The following is a 27104-nucleotide window of genomic DNA, read 5'->3' on the forward strand; positions in this document are numbered from 1 at the left end:
CATCGGCCTGAGGGCAGGAGAACCCTGGAATGGGAGTGGCTTCCGTGTGGGAGCGGTTGGGCCAGCAGATAGGTGCGGAGCGGCAGCGGGCAGAGGAGGAACGGCTCACAATGGTCAGGGCGGAGAACTCCATGCGGAGGGCGCTGAGGCGGGCTGAGTGCCTCGAGGGTCTTCACAGGGAGTTTGAGCTGGACACTGCATTATCCCTGCGGGACCTCGGGGCCAGGGAACATGCCCGCCTCCAAGCCATTGAACAGGAGTTCGATGATGCCCTGGCCCATGACAACAACCAGTGAGCAGTCGGACTAGCCCGCTGCCCTTGTAAATAGTTATGTAGTTAGTGTAGGTTTCCTTTGCTTTTTTATTTATTTTTGACCTTTTGGACAATGGGCCACATTTTTGTATATAGTTTTATTTTATTAGGTAATTTTTATGTAGGTTTCATTTCTTCATTTGGGATCATGAACCCTGGTTTGTTTCTCTGTATATAGTTGACTGTTGGATTTTTTTATTTTTTTTTGGATTTAACCATGGAGCAATGGTTTTCGGTTTTGTTTTTACCTTGGATTTACTTTCTTGAACTGTGACTTTGGACACCTTTCCTTTGGATTATGATTTGTCGTTTTTCATTATTTTACAGACACGCTGCTTTTGGTTTTTGATTCCCATTGTCATTTGTTTATTTTTAATTCCATTTATGCTGTTTTTAATACATTTTTTTCATCAAACTTCAATGTGTAGTATCATCTCATTGGTATCATGCATATCATGATATGGGTTTTGAGATTCACTGACACCCATTGGGTGTGTGTGAGGGCCATGTGTTCATTTCCAGACTTGCTATTGGGGTTCTATCATGTCATTGCCATTTCTAGGTGGGTGGATGCAATACTCAAGTGGGTGTTTTGCATTTGGAGGCTGACCATAAGGGCCAGGGATCTAGATTGTGATGACATGTTGGCTGGGGGACATGTGTGGGGGCCTGCTGGCAGGTGCCCCACAGTGCTGGGGAGTGGGGGTGGTGGGGAACATGTGTTGGACATGGGTGGGGGCCTGCTGGCAGGTGCCCCACAGTGCTGGGGGGTGGGGGTGGTGGGGAACATGAGTTGGACATGGGTGGGGGCCTGCTGGCAGGTGCCCCACACTGCTGGGGGGTGGGGGTGGTGGGGAACATGATTTGGACATCGGTGGGGGCCTGCTGGCAGGTGCCCCACAGTGCTGGGGAGTGGGGGTGGTGGGGAACATGAGTTGGACATGGGTGGGGGCCTGCTGGCAGGTGCCCCACAGTGCTGGGGGGTGGGGGTGCAAGGGGACATGAATGGGGGCCTGGTGGAGGGTGCCCCTGCACTGCTGGGGGGTGGGGGTGCAAGGGGACATGAGTGGGACATGAGTGGGGGCCTGCTGGCAGATGCCCCGCAATTCTGGGGGTGGGGGTGCAAGGGGACATGAGTTGGTGATCATTAGTGCAAGGAGACATGTGCCTTTGCTGGGGGGCATGCCCATGTTGGGTGGGCTGCCTGCGGGACATGACCAGGGATGCAGGGTAGTCCCCTGTGGTGTGGGCTGCCTGCAGGGGCCGTGGAGGGTGTACAGGGAACACCTGGGAGGACCCACACTGGCGAATCACATGTAGGACTCCCCGGCACCCCTGAAATACACGTAGCCTGCTGAAAGCGCGTGTGGAACTTCTCGTGCACCCCTGAATTACACGCACACGCTCCCCCAGGCCCGATTGCATGTGAAACCACCCGCGAGCCCCTGAAATACACGCGCCCAGGCCAATCGCGTGTGAAACCACCCGCGCGCCCCTGAAATACACACACCCAGGCCAATCGCGTGTGGAACTTCTCGCGGACCCCTGAAATACACGCACACGCTCCCCCAGGCCCGATCGCGTGTGAAACCACCCGCGAGCCCCTGAAATACACGCGCCCAGGCCAATCGCGTGTGGAACTTCTCGCGCACTCCTGTAATACACGCGCCCAGGCCAATCGCGTGTGGAACTTCTCGCGCACCCCTGTAATACACGCACACGCTCCCCCAGGCCCGATCGCATGTGAAACCACCCGCGAGCCCCTGAAATACACGCGCCTAGGCCAATCGCGAGTGGAACTTCTCGCGCACCCCTGAATTACACGCACACGCTCCCCCAGGCCAATCGCGTGTGGAACTTCTCGCGCACCCCTGTAATACACGCACACGCTCCCCCATGCCCGATCGCGTGTGAAACCACCCGCGAGCTCCCGAAATACACGCGCCCAGGCCAATAGTGTGTGGAAATTCTCGCGCACCCCTGAATTACACGCACACACTCCCCCAGGCCCGATCGCGTGTGAAACCCCCCGCGAGACCCTGAAATACACGCGCCCAGGCCAATCGCGTGTGGAACTTCTCGCGCGCCTCTGAAATACACGCACCCAGGCCAATCACGTGTGGAACTTCTCGCGCACCCCTGTAATACACGCGCCCAGGGCAATCGCGTGTGGAACTTCTCGCGCACCCCTGTAATACACGCACACGCACCCCCAGGCCTGATCGCGTGTGAAACCACCCGCGAGCCCCTGAAATACACGCGCCCAGGTCAATCGCGTGTGGAACTTCTCGCGCACCCCTGGATTACACGCACACGCTCCCCCAGGCCCGATCGCGTGTGAAACCACCCGCGAGCCCCTGAAATACACGCGCCCAGGCCAATCGCATGTGGAACTTCTCGCGCACCCCTGTAATACACGCACACGCTCCCCCATGCCCGATCGCGTGTGAAACCACCCGCGAGCTCCCGAAATACACGCGCCCAGGCCAATAGTGTGTGGAAATTCTCGCGCACCCCTGAATTACACGCACACACTCCCCCAGGCCCGATCGCGTGTGAAACCACTCGCGAGCCCCTGAAATACACGCGCCCAGGCCAATCGCGTGTGGAACTTCTCGCGCGCCTCTGAAATACACGCACCCAGGCCAATCACGTGTGGAACTTCTCGCGCACCCCTGTAATACACGCGCCCAGGGCAATCGCGTGTGGAACTTCTCGCGCACCCCTGTAATACACGCACACGCTCCCCCAGGCCTGATCGCGTGTGAAACCACCCGCGAGCCCCTGAAATACACGCGCCCAGGTCAATCGCGTGTGGAACTTCTCGCGCACCCCTGGATTACACGCACACGCTCCCCCAGGCCCGATCGCGTGTGAAACCACCCGCGAGCCCCTGAAATACACGCGCCCAGTCCAATCGCGTGTGGAACTTCTCGCGCACCCCTGAAATACACGCGCCCAGGCCAATCGCGTGTGGAACTTCTCGCGCACCCCTGAAATACACGCACACGCTCCCCCAGGCCAGGTCGTGAGTGTGACTTCTTGCACTGGTACAGGGTTGGCGCAGCCCTTTGCGATGGTTTTGCGATCTTGATGGCTTTTCCTTGCGAGAGGGCGTTCTTGGGGGCGTAACTGGCGCTGCTGCAGGGTCGCTGCGCCACTCTGCGCCACATCTGCTTTTGGAGGCGAGAATCCATGAATACGCTGTGCGCGGGAATTGGTTTTATCGCACGCGGCTGGCGCAGACATTCGCACGGGCACGCTGTGTGCCAGCCGCATGCGACACTTTTGAGAGGAATTACATGAATCGGCCTGATAGTCACTGGTTGCACTCACAGTCTCACTAGAAAGGGGAGTTGTAACTTCAATAGCAAACTCAGATGATTCCAAGCGAGCCGAAGCAGGAATTTAAGGTGTTTCTCGGTCAATTGACTCCGGCAGTGCACTGTACTGTTCATCATCAGTAAACATAGTCTTCTCAGATGTAGAGCTTGCTGTAGTTTGGACTGATATGCAGCACCACTGGAGCGTTGAAGTTGATTCATGGCATCAGCACAATTATTTGAAAAGTGAAAAACTGTCTTCTGTTGCATTAGAAATTCTTGGAGCATCATGCTAATCACAGTACTCAGCATCAGAACTTCAAAGACTAGGCTAGAGTTCAAGTCTTCCTCCATGTTTGGAGGGATACATTTGTTTAAGGAATGGTTTGCAGTCTTTTGTGGCTGGGATACAGAAGAAACAGAAGGCTCAACTGGGCTGGTGAGTTTCATTTCAGGTTCAAGAATTGACACATCAAGAACAAGTCAATTGTTCACCTCTGAGCTGAAGACTGGAGCCACAGGTGAATCCAGTGGTATGATGAGTCCCGGGATTAGGGCAGTGGTGGTTTCTGACTCTAGGGAGAGACTGGAATCCCATGCGGGTTCTGTAGCAGAGACTAAGATATCAGTAGCAGAGCAGTCTTCAGAAAAGGTGATGGGCATGGGGCCAGGAATAGTCGCTACCTGATCAATGCTAGGAAAACATGAATATAGACCCTCGTTAGAGGTGGCAGAGGCAGCTTGGAATTACTTTTTGGGTGAGGCATGGCTTTTCTTAAGTTGGTAAGCATATGCTTTGTTAATGGCCTCCAACTGCTCTGCATGGGTTTCCATCAATCGATTTAGCTCATGACCAGGTCTGATTTAACTAAGGGTGATAAACAGAATGTCATGTTCGGTCACCTGGAATCTTGATCAGGTGACAAGTATCCAATGGAAAGATTGTGCAAATACAAATAAACATATTCATCATAAAGATCTTTGTGTCTTTTCAACTTCCAGAGGTACTCTTGTACTTGGTCTATGCTCATATTGTTTTCACATTCCAATAATTTAGGTGCTGATTTAGCAGGGATACTAGTTGTTGCAATGTGAGCACTAGCTGCTGGTTGGGAATGGACGCTAGCCACTGGGGTTGAGCTGATAAATCGCATGGTGTGTACTATTCTCTTATACATGGGTTGTACCCATTTGTCTTTGGGAAACTGAGTGACCTGTTTGGGAAACAGAGTTCCAGAAACAGGTTTAGGGCTCTGGCATGCAAGCCAAGCAGATCCTGCGCATACAACTTGAGCACTGGAATCCCCATTACATATTCTGGTTGAGAGTCTGCCTCTATGTGTGAAAAATCTTCGGCTGAAGCAGTGTTTGGACATTGGGCCAGAGGCATGGCAGCCTGGGATAAAGGAGTACATGGTTTGTGCACGGGCTAAGAGTTGAATGCAGTGGCAGAAGAAATGCTACCACACGCTCAATATTTTCTTGACACTCCTTATATGCGTTAGAAACTTCTCGTGCAAATACCTTGTCATTTGATTGCCCCAATTCACTACTCAGAACAGTCCTTTAGGAAAATAAAGGACAAATTCATGCTTTAGTCCTGTATAAATCTGAATGCTAGCACTCAATAGACCCCTCTTATTTAGATGCACGTTTATGGTGGTGTTATCATAAAGAGAGACAGGCATTTTTGATAAACCTTAATTCCAAAACATTGTAATTTCCCTCATAACAGCTGTCGGTCCACTGTATCAAACTCAGCACTCATGTCTAGGAATGCCACATAAACAGCACTGTTATCACTATTTCTACCTTTCTCAATTACTGTGACAAATGGTAGAATGGTATTTCCTGTGTCAGCGCCTTTTCTGAAGCTAGTTTGATGGATGGGAAGTATTTGATTAGTGTCCATCCTTCTGTGTATTCCCGTCAGCAAGATGTCTACAAATACTTTAGCTTGAGCATCTAACATGGTAATATTCTATAGCTAGTGGGTTCACATCTTGAACCATGTTTGTAGATGGTACAATGATACTTTCTCGCCAGCTGCAGTAGGGTTGCCTGTTAAGATAATGTGAGTAAATAATCTGTGTAATATTGGTCCCCAAACGGAGCAGCCCTTTTTTAACAAAGAATTGCATAATCCATCGGGTTCAGGGACAGTCGTTTTTAAAAATGTTTTTTTTTAAAACATCTTTTTATTAAGGTCTCAGCAGTTACATCGGCACCCAGATAACATATCATATGGTCCATATACAGCAAAGCATCATCACCTGTTAGGCAGTACATAGTTCACATATCTGTTTTGCTTTCCGAAAGCATGTCACATAGGTATGTTCTAAAGGGGCCCCAAATGTCCTTCGGTCGACTTGTGCGGGGTTGGGTGAGCACGTATTGTTCCTCGCATTCATTGATGTATGTTAGTTTACGCAGAAAAGTGTCCATGGTAGGGGGTTTCGGTCTTTTCCATGCTTGCAATATACATTTCTTGGGAGTAACACACAATACATTAAACAGTCTTCTGATTCTTTCCGAACATTTACCAATGTCCCGAACAGATATTTTTGGGGAGACAAATGTGGAGGGATCTGTGTGACATCAGTCAGCATGGCAGCCACCCTCTCCCAGAACCGCGTCACTTCCGGGGACTCCCAATACATATGATATGAGCCGCTTGCGGAGACCCACATTTGGGGCAATTGCCCGAATCATCTGGTGTGAATTTAGCAACCTTATTGGGCGTGTAGTGTAACCTGTTAAGAAATTTAAATTGTATCTGGCGTAGTCCCGCATTGAGGGATACCTTTTTCGTGAGTGCACAATATCTGCCCTATTTGTCATCATGTATTTGCATTTTCATATCTGTTTCCCATTTCTCTTTCACCCGGTTGGCCGCGGGAGTGTGGGTCTGTATTATCTTATACAATTTTGAGCTACCCAGCCCGTCCGGTGTCGTGAACAGTTGTATGCAAGGGTGAGAGGTGGGTTCGTCAGGGAATGACAGCCAGCATGCCTGATATGCAGATCTCATTCTATAATATTGTAGTATTCGGAGCAGGCCTCCTCCCATGCCTCTGGTGAACACAGCAAGGGTTACAAACTTCCCCTCTATGTACATATCTCCCACCTCCATCTCTCTGTCGGGGTCCCAGGCCTCCTGTATACTTGTGTCAAATGTAGGGGGGGATGTTTGGATAGTTCCAAAGGGGAGTCTCGGGGTTATAATGGATTTCTATATTCAATCTTTTAAATATCGCCCCCAGGCCCTCACGGTACAGCTCACAGGGTCAAATTCACATGTATCTCTGTGTCTCGTGTCATAAATGACTGATCTGACATCTGTGGGTGCAGTGGTGTACTCCTCTATCCAGGTGTGTGACGAGTTATCTGCATCATCATACCAGTGCCTTGCGAAATGCGCCTGCGCCACTGAGTAATAAAGCTCGAAGTCTGGCGCCACTATTCCCCCTGTATCATACGGTTCTGTCATCTTTTCCCAGCTAATCCTGGCCACCCCCTCGTTCCAGAGAAATGACACCGCCATGGACCTGAACCTGGAGAAGAATTCCTTTTCCGGCCATATGGGAATATTTACAAATAGGTATAGCAGTTTTGGGAGCACAATCATTTTAAGGATTGCGATTCTGTCGTGCAATGAAATTGAAAGATGCCTCCAAACCTTTAGTTTGGTATTGATTGTTTGCAGCACCTGGTCATGGTTATCCGTATAAAGGATCTGCTTATTGCCTGAAACCAACACCCCCAGGTATCTAATATTTCGGTCTGCCCACTTGAGGCCGTATGTCATAACTGGGCTTTTCGTGGAGGGGGTAAGCGGGAATATTTCTGACTTGGAGTTATTTATCGTGTAGCCGGAATACTGCGAATTCGTTAATGTCTGTCATGATGGGGTCAATGTTTTTATCCGGTTTGCGGACATATGGCAGCGTGTCGTCCGCATACAGTGATATTATTTGGGTAGCTCCTTTGAGTGTTATACCCCTGTTGTTATGTCTCAGCCGAACTGCCGCTGCCATGGGTTCTATTGTTAAAACAAAGAGTAGGGGAGAGAAGGGACACCCCTACCTGGTTCCCCTGCCCAGTTCAAACAGCTCAGATATGGTTCTATTTCTGCATACCTTCGCCCCGGGGGCAGTATATAGCAACCTGACATACTTGATAAAGTGGGGGCCTACCCCGAACGCCTCAAGAACCAAGAAGAGGTATTCCCAGGAGACTCAATCAAACGCTTTTTCGGCATCAAGCGACACTGCCACAGCTTGCTTGCTTGGATTTATTTATGCCATTATGTCGAATAACCTATGTAGATTTAAGGCAGTGGACCATCGGGGAATAAACCCACTTTGATCTGCATGTACCAGCGTGGGTGTAAAGGGTAACATGAGGTTCGCCAGTACCTTCGCAAAGATCTTAGCGTCCACGTTGATCAGGGATAATGGCCTATACGATGCCATATCTTGTGGCGGGCGTCTCGGCTTAGGCATTACCGTAATTATAGCCTCTCGCATTGTAGGGGGCAGTATTAGCTTTCCCAGGGCCTCCTCCCACAGTTCCAACATTAAAAGACTACTTCCTCCCGAAACTCTTTATAAAATTCAGCACTCAGTCCACCTGAGCCCGGTGCTTTACCAGATGTGAGCTCCTTGATAGCCTCGGTGAGCTCCTCTGCTGTAACGGGCTGTTCTAATACCAGTTTGCACTCCTCTGGGAGTTTGGGGAGATCTAGCGTAGCGAGGTAGTTTCTAATCTCAATGGGGGATTTCCTATCTCTATTCGAATAGAGATTTTTTATAATATTTAACAAATTCGTCATTGATTCTTTGCTCGCTGGTGATTATTACATCTAGTGCCGTTTGGATCGCGGCGATCGGGGTTGATTGTTTCTCTTGTTTGACCAAGTTGGCCAGCATTTTCCCTGCTTTATTACCCTCACCATAACTGCGCGCCCGGGCTGGGGATGCCATGTATTGTATTTCCTGTATTGCCAACTTGTCAAAATCTCTAAGGAGTTTGTGTATTTTGGCCAGTGTGTCTCCGCTATGTGTGTGGCTGTAAGTCTCTTCAATTCCCTCTCCACCCCCTCCAGTTCTGTGCGTATGCCTTTCAGTAGACCAGTGGTTTTGGATATCAAGGCCCCTCTTGCCCAGACTTTAAAGGCTTCCCATACTGTTGATATCTGGGCTACCGCCCCAATGTTATCTGTAAAGAAGTTAGCAATTTCATCGTGTAGGGTTTCGACAACATTTGGGTCCTTAAGTATATCTCTAGGCATTCTCCATCTCTGCGTCGGTCTAGGGGCCTCTTTCAGAATAATCTCCAACATAACCGGGGAGTGGTCCGACAGTGTGCAGGGCAGGATATCGCAATTTTGTAGCGCAGGAGCAATGTCCGAGTACGCGAACCAATAATCTATACGTGACACACTGTCATGCACAGAGGAGTAGAATGTATACCGTTTGTTGGTTGGGTGAAGTACTCTCCAGGCATCAATTAGGGATAATTGCGGAAGGATTTGTTTCAAGGTCAATGCCACTCTGGGAGGTGGCCTGTTCCCTTTGGAGGATCTATCCAGGGCCTGGTCTAGAGCGACGTTAAAGTCCCCCCCCTTATAACATTAGCCGCGTCATGATTAGTAAGGATCTCAAGCATTTGCAGGTAGAAGTCAGGGTCATTTAAGTTGGGGCCATAGGTTTTCACTAAGGTTATTTTTTTCCCCGCTATTTCCCCCCAGACCAGTACATATCTATCCATTGGGTCCGCCAAGTGGCCCTTTGCAAGAAAGCCCAACGAGTGATGTATGAGGGTGCAAACACCTCTGGACTGCGAGGAGTAATTGGTATAGTATCGCAGTTTGCCCCATTTAGCCAGTAAGTTCTCATTAACCGATTTCTGTGCGTGTGTTTCTTGCAGCATCAGAATGTGTGGCCCATGCCTGGTGACATAGCTGCCTACCTTCCTGGCCTTCATTGGATTGTTTAGGCCTCGGACATTCCATGACATTAGTCTTATTTTTAACCCATCACCCATTTTCCATGCAAACATATTGAAGTATACTGAAGCAACCTTGATTATACAAGTTATTAACATCTGAGTGGCGTCGGCGCTTGCGAGACCATATTTCAGTTAACCCACAACTTTCAACCGTTCTTGCTATTCCTCAAGACTTAAACTCGTCTGGGTGGCTGCAAACATACAACACATCCCCACTCTCCCTAACCCCCCTCCACCCACATCATCTGCCCCAACTTGACGATGGACCCTGATAACTGTTAGGAACATTCCTGAGGGTGCTTCGTTGCATCACGAGGCTACCCGACCGGCTCACGGCCCGCTTCTCATTACTTGGAGCCAGCATGGGGGCCAAACAATTTCGAAGCCCAGAAGGATACTTGCATGTGTCGGGTTACACAGCTAGGTTTCAGTCTGCATCTGCAGGTGGATGTCTCCCATTTTGGTCTGGTCCGCGACCTTTAGGGGGCAGCGGAATGGTGGCTTCCACATAGGCTTGGGCTGCAGCAGGAATCTCGAAGAAGTGTTCCCTTCCTCCGTATTGGATTCGTAACTTGGCTGGGAATATTAGTGTATATGGGACTTGCCTTGCTCTTAAAAGTTTTTTGACTGGCTCATATGACCTACGACTTGCCTGAACTCCAGTGGCAAAATCCGGGTAAATGTGTATACGGTTCTCTTCGTAGTGTAGTGTCCCATGTTCCCGTGCCAGTCGAAGGATCGTGTCTCTGTCTCTATAATTGAGGATTCTTGCAATTATCGTGCGGGGCGGCACCCCAGGTTTCGACACCGGGGCCAGTGTGCGGTGTGCATGCTCGATCAGGAAGTGATCGGAGTGGGAGTTTGCTCTAAAAAGGGTTTTGAGGAGCGTTTCAACTCATGTTTCCATTTTGTCTCTGCCAAATGACTCCGGAACCCCAACTATGCGTACGTTGTTCCTTCTCGAGCGTGACTCCAAATCCTTGCATTTGTTCTGCAGTCTGTTCAGGTTCTCCCTGAGCTGGGCAATGTCTTGGTCATTTCGTGCGACCGTGTCTTCCGTTGTTCCAATTCTGTTCTCTGCCTATGTTAGTCTCAGGTCCTGTTTATCCACTCTGATTTTTAGTGTCCATATGGTCGTTACGATGTCATCTAGCTTCACATTCAGGGAGAGAAAACCATTTTGGACTATATTGGTCAGGTATTCAACCCTGTCACCGCTCTCCACACCCATCTCAGGATTAGCTGTTGGTGGTGGTTCAAGCTCGCTGCCTCCCGTCTGACTGCTGGTGTATGAATCCATTGGCCCTTTTTTCTTAGCTCCCGCCCCCTCCGCCATTTTGCTTTGCTTCCTCGGGTTCCCCATGACCCTGTAGTCGCCTGGTAGTTAGCCCCAGGCAGTTCCGAGGATCTGCGGTAGTCACCTTGGGTTCGCCTGGGCTATGGGAAGACTAGGGTATCCGGAACCCTGGGGCATCACCAGGCCCCTGTGCCGGGGGGGGGGGTAGTTGCCGTCACGCCAAGTGTAGTGCAGGCGATATCTGGCTCATAAGTGTACAGCTCGTCCAGTTTGCCAATGGAATGCGCTCTCCCACGTATCCGGAATTCAGGGTATCAAGGCTTATCCGCTTTATTCAGCCCCTCCAGTGGCAGCCAAGGGTGTCAGCCCGCCAGTCTCCCAACTGCTTGTCTCAATGGATAATGGAAGTTTATGATATGGGCGGCCGTTCGGGTTTGCGCTAGATATCTCAGACTTCACTGACCTGTGGCCTCTGGTATTCAGGCCGCTCCCGGTTTTGCAAGGCCCACACATGTAGCTTCAAAACGCAGCCACGTCCCAATGGCCTGGCTTCAGCCCGGTGTTATAACTTGTGGTGTTCCACATACACTGGGGCCGTTCAGCCGTTGGTGTAGGCGCTGGTCAGGGATATGTCTCCGCAGCCTCACCCTGTCCTATCAATGTGTCCGCTTCACAGGTCACACATTTGCGTCAAGTTCCTAGGGATCCCCGCACCCCTCGCCACGCTGTCTCACTTCCGCAGGGATTCAGGCTGCCCAGCCGTCACTTGGCCCGCCGTACTACTCCAGCAGGCAAGCGGGGGCCGCAGGGGGCTGCAAGGGGTGTCCGTGCAGGGGCCGGCATGGGCGGAGATGCGTGCTGTGTGGGCAGTATCTGATTCGTCTCTAGCCGCAGGCACCCAGCAGCTTGGCGCGGGAAAAGCCGCTCCTCGGATGATCGCGGCACCAAACCGTTTCTCCGTGTCTGGGTCTGGCTTAGGTATGACAGGGAGAGGGGAGCTGACCGCCCAGGTCAGGTTGCTCCGCTGCAGCTTCGGCAGTAGTTTTTCCCGGGCCTCGCTCTCTATGGTCTTTTGGCCAGAGCGTCAGCGGCTCGCAGCAGTAATCCTCTGGTTCCCGGGGTCGACGCGCGCCACACCTCCGCCCCGCAGAAACCGCTGCACTGTGTATCTCCGCAGCCAAGGCTTCGTTCGCTCTAGGATTTTCTGTGCAGATGCTGCTGCCCTTATTACACGTTCCGGTGTGTTAAGCCCCCTGCAGGGGGCTCCGAAACAGGATTAATTTAGCCAACAGATGATTCTCGGGCCGGAGCGTACTGATCAGGCAGCCATGTCTGTGTGTGCGCAACAGCGCCCCCGTTTTTAAAAATGTTTTTAATATGCAATCAAATCTTCAGCACTCCCCATGTATTGCCATTTAGCTTTATTGCCTATTTTAAAGAGAGTAACAGATGTAGTTCCAAAAGCTTCTGAGATATATTGTTCCCATGTTTGTCTCAATGCCCCAGCAATATGCAGATTATGACTTCATCCACCATATACTTTTTGCCAAAATGGTTTTGAATTGTTATTTTTAAATATATCAACCATGTCCTGCCAATCTCTCATTCTTAAGCAATGTTTATGAGTTTTTAGCCATTTTCTATACATAGCCTTCCTTGTCTGACAAGCTTCAATGTAGATTACTACGGGATAATTATAATAACGTATGTGTTGCAGATCTCTTAGAAGTATGATATATTTTATTTATATCGCGCTCATACACAGGTGTTTCAGAGCGCAAGTAGCCTTTTGGCCTTCAATATTTTATAATCAAACTTATGATTATGGTTGATATCTCGTTTACTAACTCGGTTTTGTCCTAGTTTTGTACATTCAGCATTAATTATTTTTCAACAAAATCATTATAACTTCTAATGTACCCATCATCACTACAACGAGTGTAAGAGGCATTAATGTTTTAATAGCCAGTTCACAAGCCCGATTGTTTACTCTGCCAATATTGTGTGCAGACTATTTTAATGGATTAGCAGCATGATTTAATTCCAGTGGATCAGTATTGTCAAATTTCATTTCTTTCACAGAGTCACTATTCCATGTTAGTACACCTGCTGCACACATATCCGGTGCTCACACGCACCTTATGACTCTCTCTCTCTCTCTACTGACTTGAACTTCGGTTCCCGAGGGCGTTCAACCTACCAGCGCCTTGAGATCATACCAATGGTACATAAGGCACTATATGAATGCAAAGTAACATAACATAACATAACATTAGTATGATAGGGTATTGATCGTTTTTGTCCTTCACCACTAACATTATATCATCAACATGTTTATCATCTTGTTGGCTAATAAACATGTACTCAAACGTGGTAGCGTAAGAACGGGCCTATGAGAGTTGAAATGGTATACCATATTTTGCCTCAACCTGCCGCATTACAGCATAAGGAATTTCCCACAATGTATAAGTTGATTCACAATCACAATTGGTACTTTTGTCTATGTAACCCATATTTAGTTGGAGTTTTTTTGTTATATTCCAAGATGCAAAGGCCCGCAAATAATTTACTGAATGTTGATCTCGATATTGCAGTGAATAAACAATCTTCTACAGAAATCATTATATTTGGGCCTCAAAATGTAACACAATTCTATTGCAGGCAGAGATTCCCCTGAATCTACAGCTAAGTAATGCACAGAAAAAGAAATCATGGCAGGCAGGCGGGTGATTTACTAGAGACTTAGATACGAAGTATAAATCATATAATCAACTAACTGTGAAGAAACATATTGGAAAAGACTCCAATCTATTTGTGTACATTTCCAAATGCTATCTGCAGGTGATTTTAAGACTATTCTGAAGGGAGATTGAGGTTGAAGATTATGTAACTCAGGCACGCTTGAAACGTTGGAACATCTACTTTTACAGTGCCCTAATCTGAACAGATAAGAGGGAAATATTTTAACAATTTTGCTCACAATTTTATTTGATCAATGGACTCCAATAGTTGGACTCATGTTTTAGCTGGTACACAATTATCCTTAATATCCTACAGTACATTTAACCTCTGGAAAATCATGGGGGGGGTCACCAAAGGAGTGCATAATTCCTTAGAGTCTAACATCACTGCTCAGGAGTGGGTAGGGTACATCACTACCAAATACGCTAGGCCCCCTGATGAGGAGAGACTAAGCTGGCCAAGCATCTTGGATCAGACACAAGGGCCTCTTCATTGGCAGATTGAAGACATACCATGGGCAATTGGTAGGGAAAAACCATTGAGGGCCCCAGGCCCGGACAGCATGCCGCCAGAATTAATTAAATCCAACCCAGAAATATGGGCTGCCCCGCTGAGAGATTTGTTCAGTCACGTAAATCAGACTCTTACTGTACATGGAGAGAATCCCTAATAATTCCAATTCATAAACCAGGAGACAGAAGTGAACCAAAAAACTTCAGACCGATAGCCTTGTTGGATTCTTTCGGCAATATGTTCAGAACCCTTTTGCTAAGGGAGCTTAAGGGCCTTAATAACATCAAAGGGACTCGATTCAGAGTACCAGATATGGTTCAGAGCTGGCATGGGAACTTCCCTGAATACTTTTGCTATGTAACATCTTTTAGCAGCTGTCAAAAAATCTAAGGTAGGCACTGTCTATATGGTATTGATAGACATGTCCAGTGCCTTTGACACAGTAAGTAGAGCAAAGCTTTGGAACAAGCTCCTGGGCATGAATCTCCCTTTATCGCTGGCTTTGTTGCTGGCTTTGCTGCACACGGACAGCACTATTAGGGTGAGGTTGACGGGGGAGGGAGCCATGACGGATCCTATTGATACGCACGTTGGTTTCCAGCAGGGGTGTGTTGTGGCCCCCACCCTCTTCAGCCTCTACCTTGTATTGTTGTTAATAATAGGTCATGGATGGAATGATGGGAATAGGTTAGAGAACATGGAATGTAGATAGGGCAGTTCATGAAGATATAATAAAAGATACGGTCTGTTCAGTGACGGTCTCCAGTGTTGATGGTGTTATAAAGATAAAACAATGGCGACGAGGATAAAAGTGGCATAGAGGGATAATCAATCCATATAAAGTAGTAGTAAGTAGATAAGAAGATACTGAACGTGAGCAACAGAAGGTTGGAAAGCTGAGCCCAGAGGAACGGAACAGAGGAACATACAAGAAGGGTAGGGCGCGATTGATAAGCAATATTTAATGAGAAAGCAATTATAACATAAGCGGCATCAAAGTGTGTTTTGTAAGTATGCTAGCAATGAGTGTTGAGTTTCCTTGTCAAAACTACCATTAGGCGGCCAAGCAATTCTTATCCTTTTCGTCTGTACCTTTAGTCCATTCTACAGTGTACTTTACTATCTTATCTCTGTAGGTGGGCAAATGTTTACAAATATATTGGAGTGATTTTGTTAATGTGTGGTACCCCTGCTGGGTCCTTCCTGCATAATATGTAATTTTCAATGCGTACCACTTTTACCTGGCACCTAATTGGGGACTTTCGACTCTCCACTGTCAGCAGGAAAGAAAAATGTGCGTTAAAATTCTCTTAATATCTTCAGCGTCTATTTCTCTGTTTTCTTACACTGGGCTGCCGTCCTCCGACACGCTCCTCTGTGTTTCTAGGGCCCCCACCGCCCCATGGCGTGCGAGTCCCCTGTGACCCCACACCCGGCGTGGCATGCTCTTATGTGCCCCGCCTTTCTGGGGTAGCCGCTGTTCGGCACGCCCTTGCTACCGTTCAAGCCCCTCCTCTCCTCTACTACCTCACAGCCTGCGCTGTGTATTCTCGTACTGTCCCGCTCACACAGGTGGTACTGCTACCCGGCACACCCCCCTTGATGGCGTGCCTGCGTTCTCCGTGTGCGGCCGCCTGCTCACCTGCACCCCGTCCTAGCCGCGGCTCCAATCTTTCATTAAAAAAACGCGATGTCCTATGAAATACTCTATGGGTGACGTCACCGGCTGACCCCAAGTCCTACGTACACACAGTTTGCACATATGATGCGCGCCACTTTCCCCAAAATAAAAACCCACAATCCCCACAGCTGTCTTCCCACTACGCCTGGAATGAAGTATCCATTAATCACCTTTCTCAATATAGTTAGTCTGCACACACTGCGTCGCCTCGCGTACAATACGTTCCCTCACCAGAGGAAATTAACCAGCCAACTATCTTCCGCAATTTTAGAGAGACTCTAGCTACCTCCTTCGGGAATCTGTCATCTATTCACTGAGCTAAAACACTCAATTAATAGGAATCCTCAATTACTCATCGAACTACAATGCCGACTCATCGGAATACCAAACCCCCATACATGTGTTCACCATCCAGACCAATCAGCGCAGCACTCCGTCCAACACATGGGGATTTGTTGCCCCACCCAATAAGCTCATCAACACAAGAAGGGACTACCTCCGCTTTGTTCCCTACTACAACTCACGTGCCGATCACCACTGATAGACCAAATTTTGCGACAATGTAAAACCATCCACCACCCTATTTACAATTCCTCCCCCACCCGCACAACACAATATTGCTTGTTGTGTGGTCCATACTCACATAAGGCTCACGTCTGCCGGTGCCCCTCGGCTGTGGGCACCCCTCCCAATTGGCTCACCACTTCCCCTCTTCCGGACCGCGTCTGGACACTCGCCAACCGAGGCCGGGAACATTTTGAAGTCGGCTCCCGACGACCAATCTCCGGTTGCGCAGTCCGGTTCTGTCACAGTTCCGCGATGGTCCTGCAGTCCTCCAATTGGGCAACGGCAGAGGGGGCCGCATTGCTGGGCCACCTTATCACAAACAATCTCGCTGGGGCCTCCAACGTGTTAGGGTAATTTCTGGTGGTCGGCAGAGCCGTACCTGGGGTCCGTGGACCTCGAGCTCTCGGAAGGCCCTAACTCCTTCCACATCCCAAAGAAGTAGAGGGGCCACACAAATACCATTAGAAGAAACAAGCAGGGACAAATACATGGAGCGTAGGTGCCAGGCAACTTCTCATCGGAGTCGGGCTCGCAGGTCCGTTTTCTACTGTGTAACGTACCAGTTTGCATCACTTGCGAAAGCTCATCTCCAAACCTATCGCCACTCCGGGTTGGGGATGAGTGGTAGGTTCTGTATAAGACCATATAGTGAAATGAGTTATTGGTGGATCAGAGGTCAGGTGGTACGCTTGGTTCATCCCTAGAAATTGTTACTTCGAAAATGATACATGGAGAGAGTTAGTGATTGGTTATATGGTATTGTCGTCAGTGGTTGGCCCCCCGTGTCCTGATTGGTCCATCCGCGAGCCCCCAAGCCTGGGACCATCGTCGTTCCCAGCCCGTGATGTACCTGGTGCTGGCAACAATATATGACTATGTGTCAGTGAAAGACAATGGACAGGTTCTGCTACTGCCATTAGAGTGCTCCTTTCCCATCGCCGCCTGTGTCTGAGTTGTTACAATTTTGTTGCAAGAGGGGTCCCAGGCGTGAGACACCAGTACTTCTTCAGTCTTCGGGAATTGGCGTTGTATCAGGTCGGTCTGGTCACATGTTGGGAGACCATGGTTGAGGCAGAATTACAGGGTTTTAATTTCTATTTTGCATCGGATAGTCACGGCGGTGGCGGGTGTCACCTTGGCTTGGAGGGTGTAGAATGTGGGTTGCAACATCGCAACCTTGGCTGCGGTGTCTCCAGCCAGGGGCTGCTCTGCGTGCTCAGCACCTTGTAGCTCCGTAGTTTGTATGAGCTGCTTCTGGACTGCCTGCTCTGTTTTGAGGCCTACTTCGGCTTGGGCTGTATGTCGTAGCATAATGTCCAAAGGGCAAGGAGGTGTGGTGCGTAGTGTGAGTCCTTGTGCATCGGTCCATCTATAGGGTCTTGTCCTCAGGGTTAGTAGCATGAAGCCTCTGCAAGCGTATACATGACTCTTCCGGCGTCTTGTGTTTCTGTGATGCGATTGCTAGCCTATATGGAAAATAATGACGATGCACGTCTGTGAGTGTGTGTGGTACGCTAAGTCATAGTACTGAACGTGTTCTTTGTGTGGGTTGGTGTGTGAGTGTTCCAGGTGCGCGACAGCACATGTTATCTGTCCGTCAAGGCTATGTCGTCATGTCATCTCTAACGATGGCAGCTTAGGTTACGAAGCGTTTAGTTGAGCTGGTCCATGCGATCGGTCCCAGCTCCGTCTTGGTTCCCGCCGCGTGTCTTGTGCGTGATGCGGTCTGGTTTCGCAGGTGGAGCATGGTCACAGTGTGTGTTGACATTCTGAGCAGTGTGCAGAGGCGCAAACTCGTGTGGCCGGCTGTTCTTTGGCCATGACATCATCTTCCACAGTTTAGGCGTGGTTTGAGGGAAGGGACACTCCCATTTTTCCTCTTTAATAGATATCAGTCTCTCACACAAACATTATTTTACTCAATAATAACCAAACTGCAAACACAGAAAATATCCACTCAGTGGTGTGGGTGCTAGTATGTGATACTAATTACTCACTCATTGATAAACATTGTATACATGTGTGGTGTGACACAGGTCATTCAAGCGTCTACCTAGACACAATTGCTTCATTGTTTTCAAAAGTTACCGTTACAAATAAATGTACAGTTGTCCCACGGTGTTAACATCTGAACATAACTCACTAATGAAATGCTCATGTTTTGACCTACACATTTGCCGGGTCTCACACACTGGCTTGTCTGCCTCACTTGAGGATTCTGATGCAGAGTCTGATGATCCTTCTTCGCTCAGTTTGGAGGTTGCCTTCTTCCTCGACGACCGGCGTCCCTTGTAGAGGAATGGTGAGTTGCAAGAGGAAGCCTCTATGCCCGACAACCCAAGAACTGTCAAGGCAAGGGACCCGCCTCCCGGCAACCGCTGATAAGGAGGAAAAGCCAAAGGCGGCAAAAACCCCTTGAGGTGGTATGGCATTCTGGATGATATCGTAGATTGATCTATTTCACTGGATGGTAAGTTGCAGGAAGGCGAAAGGCGACAGGAAAAAGGTTAGCAGAGTCGGAGGGTATCAAGCGAGGGATACAGGAGCAGCAGGAAGCCAAAGGGGGAACACCAGACATAAGGCAGCAAGGTATGAAGCAAAGGAAAGCCAGGGTAAACAAATGTCTTACCCACAGGAGAAAACTGGAGGGTTGCAACGCGGAGCGGTTTCCGTGTTCTCTGTTGATAAGCGTAGCGTGAGACGCTGTGTAGAAAATACAACAAGAGCACGCTTGCATGTTGGGGAACAGCGTGATATGCTGTTCAATGGCGGTGCTTCCATGGATGCCGAAGCTTCCAGAACGGGCGAGGTATGACACCAGGTCTGACAGAATCACCTAGTACATATCTTCTCAACACTAGTGTGTTTTGGCCCTAGCACATCCAGGTTTCCCCTAGCCAGTGGCTTAGGAACCTTTTTTGTTAAAACATGGGCCTTCATCAGGACTTCACCATGCAGTACATCCCCTTCCAACCTTTCTTGGTTGTTGTTGTTCCAAAGCTGTGTACCATTTACTTTCACATCACCAATGGTGGATGAACATAGCATTAAAATAATGCAATCAAACATTTATTTCTGTGTTTTCTCTTCCACTCGTGCAGAGTGTGAAGTACACTGGACACTTTTGGGGGGCCCCTGCGCTCCCAGGAATGAAAGAAGATTTTATTGAAATCAGATCTTTACCAATGGGATTTTTTCCTGAAGTGGAGCAATGTAAAGGCTCTGAGTAAGTGACACTCCTAACATGTGGTGAAGGGATCACAGTGGTGGCTCAATTATGGTTTTGAACAAAGTCACTAAAAATATATACTTTTGTTGTGCTTGATTGCATGCATTTTGGAATGGTGATGTGAAAGTAAAGTACACAGCTTTGTAAACAACAACAACCAAGAAAAGTTTGAAGGGCATGTACTGAGTGGTGAAGTCCTGATGAAGGCCCATTTTGAACAAAAAAGGTTCCTATAACATAGACTGCTGGTTTTTTTCTACCTACTTCAGAGAAGATCATTATTTAATATTTCCTTTCACAAATCTGTATATACGAAAACATAAACTTCAATTCCCATAATGCATCTTGTGGCAGTTCTCATTGACCTGTGTCAGACCACACGTTTATAGGTCCATTATGGGAATTTAAGTCCATGTTTTCGGATATACAGATTTGTGAAAGGAAATATTAAATAATGATTTAGGGTCTTCTCTGAAGATGGTAGAAAACACACCACAGGTCTGCAGACAGCGCCACCCAGAGGCAAAGATGCAGGAACATGACAGTGGGACATAGTGTAACGCTCACCTGATTCCCGCAGAGGCGCCGGTCTTGACTGGATGAATGCCGTATCTTCAAAGGTGATGTGTAACACACGGTTGGCTCTTTGGGCTGGACCTCTGTGCACTGTATGTCTGACTCAAAGAGTAAGATGTCTGCAGATAGAAAATATGGGATTAATGAACTGGGGTTATTGGGTGCCTCTCTCCTCTTCCCTTTCTCTTCTCCTGTAGAACCCCAAAGGTTAACACCCTCACCTTAGGTAAGTGAACGCCGAGCTCTCCATCTGCCTCGGGGCAGGGTGCCGTAACCAGTTTCTTCACTGGATAAGGATGCAGGCCTCTTGACCTCAGAGGACTGCTGTCCGTCGTTAACTGCACGAACGGTAAGTTCTGGGCACTTCAAATGTCTTAAAAGTCTTTTGTAAGGATATCTCTTGTTTTGCAGGGTTCCGGCGATGGCGGATGGCGGGCTGATGAGAGTTGAGGATCGAACCCGCGTGAGGAATAGAAGCGCCTGGAAGCACGTAAGTAAGCGCTTGTAGCCTGCTTCACGATGCGCACTAACTGTCCCTTTTATCTTGCAGGTACAAGTTCGGAGCTTTAGAGAAGCTGAAGGGTGCTGGAATACCCACTGGATTCGGCGTGGGAAGGAGTAATGGCACGTGAGTAATAAAGTTGCCCAATGTCTTTAAAAGCACCTTCTTTTGTCTTTCAGATGCGGGATGCAGCGCCGAAGGCCTCCGGAGCGTGCGAAGAGCTGGTAAGCCTTTGTCTTTCAGATGCCGGAATGCAGCGCGAGGCGTTGGTGACAGCCGATGGACCAGGTAAGAGATGCGCTGCCACTGAAGACCATAGTGCTAACCTGTTCTTTCTTTGTCTTTACAGGTGCTGCTGAAGACTGGATTCCAGGATGGTAAGCCTTTGTTCCCTTAGGCCCAGGATCAGAAGCAGAAGACACGATGAGCGTTCTGCTGCAGAGAATGCAGAATAACGCAAAGCAAGATTCATCCATCGGGTGTGGTTTAAATAGCCTCCTGTAGTGCTTAGGTGTCTCCTTCCACAGCCACGCCTAAGAAAAGAGTTCCTGCTTTCCAGAAGAGTTCCAGTGTTCTGAACCTAGGGAGTGGCTCCTGCCCCACCCAACAGGAAAAGTAGTCCCAAACAGAAGAGGATCAGGGGTTCAACTGGCAGGTAAGTAAGCAGCATGGTCTGCTGCAGGTAAGTCCACCCAAGCATTATGAGCCCGGCGCTTCCAGCGCTGGGACTGGGCATCTTTATGAGCCTGGTGCCACTGGCGCCAGGACAGGGTCCAAAAGGTCCCAATTGGGACTGGCTGGCACTCGGAACCGGGGTTATGGGTCTGCTTCCAAGGGAGTCGGGCAAGTCCTGATCTTTTGGAAGCAGAGATCATGACAGCACCCCCCCTCAAGGCCCCTCCCAAACCGGGCTTCTCCGGGGGTTTGGGCTTGTTAGGAAATGTTCGATGAAATCTTTTGATTAGACGAGGCGCGTGGACATATTCTGCAGGTTCCCAGGATCTTTCTTGGGGACCGTAGCCTTTCCAGTCAATCAGGTAAAATAGTTTAGATTTGGAGATCTTGGAATCCAGGATGCTTTTGACTTCAAACTCGAGTTCTCCATCAACTAGAATAGGTTTTGGAGATGTAGTTAGTCGGGTTTGAGGTTGCACGGGTTTTAATAGAGAGACGTGGAAGACCGGATGTATCTTCATGTGAGGGGGCAAGTCCAACTTGACCGCTACTGGATTTACTATGGTAGTGATGGAATAGGGACCAAGGTATCTTGGGTTGAATGTGCGTGGTCCTTTTAGAGGTAGATATTTGGTGGATAACCAGACTTGATCTCCTACTTGATATTGGGGGGCTTCCTTCCGATGTTGGTCTGCTCCTTTCTTGTATTGTTCTTTAGCCCTTTGAAGGTGAGAAACGGCTTCCTTAAAGGCTTGGGTGATTGTAGAATGCAGGTGGTCTACTGCTGGTGTTCCAAGATCTTGGAGTGGATACAACTCCGAGGTTCGAGGGTGACTACCGTATAAAAGAAAAAACGGGGTCTTCCCAGTTCCCGAGTGGACAGAGTTATTGTAGGCATATTCGGCTATCCAAAGGATATCTTTCCAAGTTTTTTCAGTTTGTTGTAGCATGCAGCGCAAATACTGTTCCAGAGTTTGATTGGTCCTCTCCGTTTGTCCGTCGGTTTGTGGGTGGTGGCTGGTCGAAAGTCTCACATCAATTTGAGCCGACCGACAGCAACTTTGCCAAAAATGAGAAATAAATTGACTACCTCGATCCGAAATTAGAACTGAAGGAAAACCGTGCAGTCGGACGATGTTTTCGAGAAATTCTCGGGCCAGAGTTGCTGCTGTTGGTAAGCCTTTGAGTGGAATGAAATGCGCCATCTTGGAGAATAGGTCCACGATTACTAGGATCGTATTGCATCCGGAGCATGGAGGTAGATCGGTGATGAAGTCCATAGAAAGCGTATGCCAAGGGCGAGGCGGGATGTCAATAGGGCGTAAGAGGCCGGCTGGTTTTTCCTTTTGACTCTTGTTTTGGGCGCATACTCCACAGGACATTATAAAGTCTCTGATATCTTTTTTCCAAGACGGCCACCAGAAGTAGCGCTTGATCTTTTCCGAGGTCTTGGTCATACCGGGATGTCCTTCCATTAAAGAATCGTGATAACAAGAGATTACCTTTTTCTGTAAATCTGTGCTGGGCAGGTATAACCGTTCTTGGAAATATAATAGGTTGTCCTTCACCGTAAAGTCCTTTCCCTGCAGATGCCAATTCTGTATGTCTGCTGGAGTTACCAGTAGCCTGGCTTTATCCTTAACTTCCTCTATGGATTGTGTGGCGATTACACCTAGAATTCTTTGTTCGGGAATGATAGGTACAGGTTTAGGATTGATCAAATGTTCTTCCACTCCCATCCGAGAAAGGGCATCAGCTTTACCGTTTTTTGTACCAGGTCGATAGGTAATTATGAAGTCAAACTCGGCAAAGAATAGTGCCCAACGGAGTTGCCTAGAGGATTGAGCTTTTGCGGTTTTCAAATATTGCAGGTTTCGGTGATCTGTAATCACAGTAACGGTGTGTCGGGCCCCCAGAAGATAATGCCGCCAAGCCTTAAAGGCGGACTTGATAGCTAGAAGTTCCTTATCAGTAATAGTGTAATTGATTTCAGGAGGCGAGAATTTGCGGGACCAAAATGCCACGGGATGCAACTGATTGGTTACTGGGTCCTTTTGTGATAGAACTGCCCCCATGGCAAGGCTCGAAGCATCAGTTTCAACGATGTAGGGGAGTTCTGGGCGAGGATGTTTTAAGATCGGTGCAGAGATAAATCAAGTCTTCAAATTCTGGAAAGCTTGTTCCGCCTCGGTAGACCATTCAAAACGTTTGTTTTTCTTTAACAAGGCGGTGATGGGCTGGTCTATTCGAGAGAATTCGGGGATAAACCTGCGGTAAAAGTTAGCGAAGCCTAACATGCTTTGAACACCTTTTACGGAGGATGGCGATGGCCATTTGAGAATTGCATCGACCTTCTTTGAATCCATACGCACTCCGCTCAGTGATAATATGAATCCCAAGAATTCAACTTCAGTCACGTTGAAAACACATTTTTCCAACTTAGCGAAAAGTTTGTGTTGACGCAATCTCTCGAGGACCATTTTCACGTGTTTCCGGTGTTCAGTTTCCGATGAAGAATAAACGAGGATGTCGTCAATGTAAACAACAACACACACATCTATGAGCTCTCTGAGGACATCGTTCATAAAATATTGAAAGGCAGCCGGGGCATTGCAAATTCCGAAGGGCATGACCTGATATTCAAATAGCCCATACTTGGTGCCGAAGGCCGTCTTCCATTCATCGCCCTCTTTTACTCGTACCAAGTGGTAGGCTCCTCTAAGATCCAGCTTTGTATATATGCATGCTTTTCTGACTTGGTCCAGGAGTTCAGGGATCAAAGGTAACGGATATCTATTCTTAACGGTGATCTGGTTCAGGGCGCGATAATCTATACAAGTTCTAAGGTCCCCTTCTTTTTTTGGAACGAAGAACAAAGCTGAGGAAGCAGGGGACTTGGAAGGACGAATAAACCCATTCGCTAGGTATTGATCCAGGTATTGTCGGAGGTGAAGATTCTCAGGCTCGGTGAGGGCATAAATTCTACTACAAGGAGGAGTAGATCCAGGTATCAGGTCTATCTGGCAGTCATAAGACCTATGAGGAGGTAGAGAGTTAGCCTGATCCTTCCGGAAAACATCTTGGAATTCTAGGTATTCAGGAGGTAACTGAGGAGCCTCCGAGGAAATTGCTGCCAGTGCAACACCAGGTCGAGGGTGACAAGTAGAGACACATTCTGGAAACTGAACCGTTCTTGCTCGCCAATCGATCTGAGGATTGTGCTTCTCTAACCAAGGAATTCCTAGAATAATCTGGAACTGGGGGGCCTTGATCACATCGAACACGATCTTCTCATGGTGTCCATCTTGACTTACTAGCGTCACTTCTTGGGTGGTATGCGTTACTGGTCCGGAGGCTATCTCCGTACCATCCACCGTAGTAATGACGTCCTTTACAGCCTTTGGACAAAGAGTCAGATTCATCCTCAAAACCATTTCATGATCCACATAATTGCCGATGGCACCGCTGTCGACGTAAGCTTCAATCGCATGTAATCGATCCGGATGTTCAGGGCTAATGAGGACCATAGGTATCACGAAATGCGAGGTCACGGAACTGGTTTTAATGCTCGGCAAGAGGACCTCTATTCTTGTCGGGCGAGGTTGTTTCCCTGCTCAGAGTTTGTGACCCTGGTAACTGCAGCTCCTACTGCCTTCTTGGCTGGTTTCACCGGACAGTCTCGAAGAAAGTGCCCCGAGTTTCCGCAATAGAGGCATAATTGCAGCTGTTTTCTCCTTTCCCGCTCCTTTTGTGTTAGTGGTCCTTTCAGGCCCCCTATTTGCATGGGTTCCCCGGAGTCTACTCCTTTGGTAGGAGTTGGTGGTTTGGAAAATACTCGAGCATCAAACTTGGAACGATCGGCCTTCCTGTTCTGCAGTTTTTGGTCAATTTGAACGACTAAGTCAATATAGTCCGAACAGTCTTGCGGGGGATTCACTACTTGGGCTAACACATCTTTGAGCTCTCCACGTAGACCTCTATAAAACAGCGGAATCCTTTTGTCCTCAGGCCATCGAGTTTCCACTATCAGTCTGTTGAAAGACGCAATATAAGCCAAAAGGTCTTGATTACCCTGTCGCAATGAAAGGAGCTCATTGTCCAAGGCCTGCCCCTGTGAATGTCTTGCAAACAGTTTTTCCATACTGAGCTGAAAAGCTCGAAAATCATGGAGAACCGGATCATCTTGATTAACTAGAGGGATCGACCAGTCTGCCGCATTGCCACTAAGTTACGAAAGCACGAAAGCTACCTTAGCTTGATGAGTTGGAAAGGCTGCTGGCCGGCATAAGAAGTGCAACAGGCACTGATTAATAAATACTGCAAACCTCTTTGGGTCACCAGAAAATCGTTCGGGCGGAGCCAGAGGTACATTCCCAGGTAGGTTGATCTGCACTGGGTTCGTAGAGGATGTTGAAGGAAGATTTGCCCCTGATGCGGGTAACGGAGTTTGTCCGGCTTGTGACTGTAGCAATTGTCTAGCGAGATCGTCTGTTCGCTCCTTGGAAATAATCAGTTCCCTTCTTAGAGCATTCGTTTCCTGATGGGCTGCATGCACTTCTGCTCTTAGTTCCCCAAGTAACTGGGCTAGCTGGTCGGTATCCGAGGTTTCCATAGCGCCTGGGTGGGAGTTTTGCGATGGGCTTTGCGTTCTGTAACGCTCACCTGATTCCCACAGAGGCGCCGGTCTTGACTGGGTGAATGCCGTATCTTCAAAGGTGATGTGTAACACACGGTTGGCTCTTTGGGCTGGACCTCTGTGCACTGTATGTCTGACTCAAAGAGTAAGATGTCTGCAGATAGAAAATATGGGATTAATGAACTGGGGTTATTGGGTGCCTCTCTCCTCTTCCCTTTCTCTTCTCCTGTAGAACCCCAAAGGTTAACACCCTCACCTTAGGTAAGTGAACGCCGAGCTCTCCATCTGCCTTGGGGCAGGGTGCCGTAACCAGTTTCTTCACTGGATAAGGGTGCAGGCCTCTTGACCTCAGAGGACTGCTGTCCGTCGTTAACTGCACGAACGGTAAGTTCTGGGCACTTCAAATGTCTTAAAAGTGTTTTGTAATGATATCTCTTGTTTTGCAGGGTTCCGGTGATGGCGGATGGCGGGCTGATGAGAGTTGAGGATCAAACCCGCGTGAGGAATAGAAGCGCCTGGAAGCACGTAAGTAAGCGCTTGTAGCCTGCTTCACGATGCGCACTAACTGTCCCTTTTATCTTGCAGGTACAAGTTCGGAGCTTTAGAGAAGCTGAAGGGTGCTGGAATACCCACTGGATTCGGCGTGGGAAGGAGTAATGGCACGTGAGTAATAAAGTTGCCCAATGTCTTTAAACGCACCTTCTTTTGTCTTTCAGATGCGGGATGCAGCGCCGAAGGCCTCCGGAGCGTGCGAAGAGCTGGTAAGCCTTTGTCTTTCAGATGCCGGAATGCAGCGCGAGGCGTTGGTGACAGCCGATGGACCAGGTAAGAGATGCGCTGCCACTGAAGACCGTAGTGCTAACCTGTTCTTTCTTTGTCTTTACAGGTGCTGCTGAAGACTGGATTCCAGGATGGTAAGCCTTTGTTCCCTTAGGCCCAGGATCAGAAGCAGAAGACACGATGAGCGTTCTGCTGCAGAGAATGCAGAATAACGCAAAGCAAGATTCATCCATCGGGTGTGGTTTAAATAGCCTCCTG

This window comes from Ambystoma mexicanum, chromosome 14 (assembly GCF_040938575.1).
Source record: "Ambystoma mexicanum isolate Mex_15411 chromosome 14, UKY_AmexF1_1, whole genome shotgun sequence".
NCBI lineage: Eukaryota > Metazoa > Chordata > Amphibia > Caudata > Ambystomatidae > Ambystoma > Ambystoma mexicanum.